A 5,610-nucleotide genomic window follows, 5' to 3' on the forward strand; every position below is an offset into this window, starting at 1 on the left:
AACTTCATACACAACTGCTTAGCTACACAGTGCCGACACAGGGCGGTCACATGGCCAGGGCCGTTCTGGCCGTGGCGGGCGCTGGGCGTTTCCCTGGTGGGCCGCTTGGTTGGGGGCCGGTTTTAGGCCCCAGGGGGGGCTGTTTTTGCTACCAGGGGCCGGCAATATCGGCCCCCCTGTAACAAAATCGTCCGAAACCAGCCGTGCAAACAGCTCGGCCGCACCCCCCACCTACCCCCTAGGGGGTCCGGATGAGCAGTTTGCCAGGGCCGGTTTCGGTTCCCAGTCCGGCCCTGCACACGGTTGAAGGGAAGCAAATATCTTACAGGCTGTGTTCGACACTTCACACAAGTCTGAACTTCAAGTGAGTTAACCCCTTCGCTGCTGCGGACATTCCGCTGCAGCGCTGGGGGGGGGGCAGGGGGGCAGCGCGGTGGGCCTGTGCTCATGACGGAGCCGCTCCGTCATGAGCCACAGTTGAGCTGTGCTCATGACGGAACGGTTCCGTCATGACTCCGCCCATTTGCGTTGTCCCCTCGCACAGGCGGGGAAACAGCGCCGCGCAGGCGGAGCGGCCGCCAACAGGATTGTCATGACGGAACCGTTCCGTCATGAGCCACGGTTGCCGTCATGAGCGGGGAAGGGGTTAATAGATAAAAACCCATCCCTGAAGGGTGGCAGAGTAGTATATGGGAAATGATGAACTCAGTGCAATTAAACAGGGTAATAGGATTACCTTCCATTTACAGTACTTATAAATGGCATACCGGTGATATTTAATCATCTTGCTAACATTTTAATAACACAATTGAAGATTTTTTTTAAAATTCACAATAACTTGTTTTCTGTATCAGCAGAGACAACCATTAATTTTAACATTCTTGCATGATTCGCAATTAAGTCATACATTCCGGCATTCATAGTAATGTACTTATAGGTTACAGGGATTTTAGACTGAACACTGTATCACAAAAAGTCCAGGTTTATGCGGCTTGCATCAGTTTTAGAATTGAAAGGTTATGGTATTTACATACACATCTGGTACCTCTCTGGTTTATCCCAACCTATTTGTGGAATTTCAACATTGCTGAGAAACCACATACACAGAGTAAGGAAAATAGTGAAATGTTAAATACATATTTGAGACAGGTTTTTTCTTACAGTGGAAAGCATGTTTCTTTGGACAGCTTTCCCTCCCTACAAATATCTTCAAGAACAATAGGACCTTTCCTGTATTTTCGGCAGAAAAAACACTAGGGTAATATTAGATCGTGTTTTAAAATGTAGGTAAGCATGAAAATTGTATCGCAATGGTGTGTTAAGACCAACAAGGTTATAAATCTTGGCATGGTCAACTTATTTAAAGAGATTGCATTGAATCTTCTGAATGCATCCACAAGTATATATCTGAGTGCGACCTATAACTGGTGAAGTTCTGTATAGCTTGCAGAAGAACACTGTCAATAACAGTACTTAATGTGTGAGACTGTTTGCAGGCAGTTGGCAGCAACACTCAATATTGGGGACAAGTACTTATTTTTCATCATTAAACTCTGATTCACAAGAAGAAAGAACACTCATTAGCAATGCCAATAGGTTTGGCTTGAAAGGAATGTTGTATGGTAATGTGAAGCATTACAAGTAAATAGCTTGGGAATGGATATGTGTTTGTGTGGAAGCAAAGAATTGTAGAATAATATTGGTGTATGTCAGGTGAGAGTTGGACTCTCAAGCCAGACCTACAAATCGGTGGAATCAAGACTGTGCAGCTTTCGTCTTTCACGTGCCCTGGCAGTGGCGTAAAACAGGCCCCCGCAGCACCTGCGGTGCAGGGGGGGCCCAAGGTCCAGGGGGACCCCCTCGGCACAGTACTCAGGCCGAGAGATGCTGAATGCGTCCGGATGGGGTCCCCCCACGTTCCTTGCAAGGGGGCTCGCTCACGTCCCGCTACGCCAGTGTGCCCTGGCGTTCAGCAGCAGCGGCGGCTGCCTCCTGCACTTTTTTCAACTAAAGCAGTTTTCATTTTTCAAATGAAGGGATTTTCAAAAAGTTGCTAGCCTTAAGCATCTAAACGGATTTGTGAATTGAAACTGTTCCCTTTGGAAGGCTTGTGTTTCCTTTTGATCCTTTCTTGCTGGTGACTCCTGTTCGAAATGCATCATCCAGAAACGCCTTTGCAAACGGCTTCCTTTTAGTGTCATGGGGGTTAATGATGATATGCTCTTTAAAAAAAAGAAATTAGAACGGAGACAGACAGCTGGCACAACTGTGGCCTGATGCTGCAGACATCATCGTGCTTAGGAGTTAAACAGTGCGCTGCACAAGGTGAGCCTCGAGGCAGAGAGCCTGCAGGGTGCGCACAGCATGCCTGATATGCAGGCAACTAAGGCAGAAATGATTCTTCAAAGACAGAACTAGAAAAAAAATATGACCGTGTCTGCAGTTCCATGGGTCACAAGGGCTGAAACGTTTCGGCAGAATTAATGGCTGAACTGCACTGATCATAGATCACTCTATGGGAAACATTTTACATTCACACAGGCATGGGCGTATCTTGAGCAGAAATATCGAGGGGGGCTTCAGATTATCCAACAATTATGCTGGCATAGCCAGTTAAAATGCATTATACCACATGATTGGCATGAGGGGCGTTCAAGGGCAGCTCAAGGGCAGGTGCCTGGGTGTGAATTGTGAGTGGCAGGAAGCGCAAAAATTAACATTCTCCAAGACCTTAAAAACAGATGGGGCGGAAGGGAGAGAGGGGGAGGGAGAGGGAGAAAGAGGGATAAAAAGAGCAAGAAAGAGGGAGAGAAAGAGAGGGAGGGAGAGAGAGAGAGACTTTACCAGATCTGACTGTGAACCTCTGTACCGAACTGTTTACTAGAGAATACATTTATTTGGGGAGTGTAACACCCGATACACCCCCCTTGAAGCAATGTTCCTTGATACAGGGTGAAAAATATTTTATTTAGCGAGATGACACATTCTTTTCTGCATGGCACTTCTTCTATTGATTGTGAGGGTCTGACAGTAACAAGAGTGGTCTAAAAGCACATTACATTTCGTAAAAGTAACACGCATAGTTTAAAGTGCTTAGAAACAGCAGAAGTGCACTATATAAACATATGATTATTATTATTATGGGTGCTCCATTGAAGACAATGAAGTGGCTCAAGGACAATAATGGCTCTTTCATTCCACTGCTGGCCTATCTGCTTCTCCCTTTTTATTTAAGAAGGCTCTACAGTCATTGGGTGCAATGTTCTAAGGCTGTAACAGTTGTTAAAGGCCCCCTTTCTCGTCAGCAACTCAGCTCTATAATTCAAGAAGGCGGCTTTTAATAGCCATTGTAGCCCTCAGCAGATTGTCTCAAGTAGTTTTCACCTGGCCTCTAGAAATGGCAAGCAAGACTATTAGGGAAGTTAGTTTTGTTTAAGTGAATAGCTTTATATGCCTGACAAGTAATCTTCAATTTAATTTTGGCTTCAAATGGTGAGAAGTGGAGTCATTTACCTTAGGGGATTTGCGGTCAACAATGTGGATTGCGAGAAATGTGGTTATTATTTGGGTAAGATGTGATTCCTTCCCAAGTAATACGTTAAAATTATTGTCAAGTCCAAAATACAAGTTTGATAAATAAACCTGAGTTCAACCCTAGAGAGCTGAGGCACAGAACAGACAGGTTTAACTTAAGGAAAGGTGTGTAGAATATTGAGCAGTACTGAAATAAATAAAAAGTTAAAACAAACCATACCAATTTAAAAAATAGAGAACATTTTAATAAGAAACAATTCAAACAAAGTAACTAAAATCAAATAAAGGGAACCAGAGAAAGGCCAAAAAAGCCAACTAACAGTAAGCACCAATCAAAAATCACTGTTCACAGTTGATCAGGACCTAGCCATGATTTCAGTATGACCACGATAACGTGAAAGTCAAATAGACCAAGCAGATCATTCCTGTCCAAGTTTTTAACCCTTTATGGAGGTTGAAACTGAAATATGTAATTTTCATATGTATTGAAGTCCTCTTGTCAGTCGGATACATTTTGCACTTTTACCTGGTCAAGATTTCTATCTTCGGGGGCGTGGCTTTGGAGCCGATGGAGATGGCCGCCGTCTTCGGGAGCTCCGCGGGGACGTAGACGGCGAAGGACCTCCAGGCTTCTTTTTCTTTGCTTCGGATCGCGAAACCGGCGTTTTTCAGCGTCGGAACGCCTCTGCTACCGCTGTGAGGATGTGCGGAGCGTTTCTATGATGATAAGGTGATATTCTCTCCTCAAATGCAGTCTGTCAGCGCTGCGGCCGCCATTTTGTTTCCTGTGCTTCTGTTTTCCTGATGCATCCTTCGTTCTACTGCTACTGCCATTGACCCTGAGACTTATATTCTTCAGGCTTTCTGCTATTAATGTATACGCAAAGGTTTTTTCCACAACCACTGTTGGCATTTTTCTTGAAATCTTCGTAATATTTACTGAGGAGCTCACTGCAGTCTCTTTTACTGATTGGATGGCTCATTTTTGTTTTTATTCCTCCTAAATGCTTCTCTGCGGACCTCCTCTACTACTGAATCTTATTGTTATTCGAGCCTTCCTTTCCTTGTGACTTTCTTTGACACTTTTTAAGGGGAATTTTGTTTCCTTTTCCTCATGGCAATGCCGCGTGGTGCTCGTAATGGGGTGCAGCAAGCTGGGAACCCGTCTTTGGCTGACGCTAACCCTTTCAATGTCCTACGTGACACTATAGATGAAGTACCCCTTGAGTCCTCTGAGTCTAAAGGTTCGACCACTTCAGGCACCCGTCCCAAACAGGTTTCCAAGCTGCCAGCGGCTTCTCCATCCGGCAAAAGGGTGAAGGTTAACCCTCCGTCCCCTCCTAATCCTCCATCTTCAATCTCTATGGAGCTTCTCCTCGATGAAATCCGTGCTTTGAAACCATATATGGAAGAAACCAATTTGCGTTTACAAAGTCTTGAAGACAATTGGTCTCATACTGTTCAACGGGTTGTGGTTCTTGAGCAGAGAGTTGACGCAGCTGAGGACTCTATGAATCAAGTCCCCACTTTGCATAGAGAGATTGATCACCACAAGCAACAGGTTGAGCAATTGGAAAACCGCAATAGACGCAATAACCTACCTATTTATGGTTTGGTTGAAGGTCTTGAAGGTTCTAATCCAATTTCATTTTTCCAGTCATTTTTACCGTCTCTTCTTGGACTTCCTGAATCTCCTCCTTTAAACATTCAACGTGCTCATCGCCTGGGTCGGATCTCTAGCTCTTCCTCCTCTTCAGCGAGACCTAGAGGTGTTATTTTATATTTTCTGGAGTATACTGACTTGCTCAAGGTACTCCAAGTTGCCAAGCAAAAAGGAAAGATTTCTTGGCGTGGCTCCAATCTATTTTTTACTCAGGACTATGCCAAGGTGACTGCAGATCGTCGGAAAAAGTTCCTGGAAATGAGACCTACTCTTCGAAGTCTCAATGCTAGATATGGTCTTTTCCATCCCTGCCTTTTTAAAGTGACTTATAACAATAAGACTACATCTTATGAAGACCCAGCCGTTCTTCAACAATTTTTGAATACATGTCGTCATGACTCTATGGATGTATC

The sequence above is a fragment of the Triturus cristatus genome, chromosome 8, assembly GCF_964204655.1.
Source record: "Triturus cristatus chromosome 8, aTriCri1.1, whole genome shotgun sequence".
NCBI lineage: Eukaryota > Metazoa > Chordata > Amphibia > Caudata > Salamandridae > Triturus > Triturus cristatus.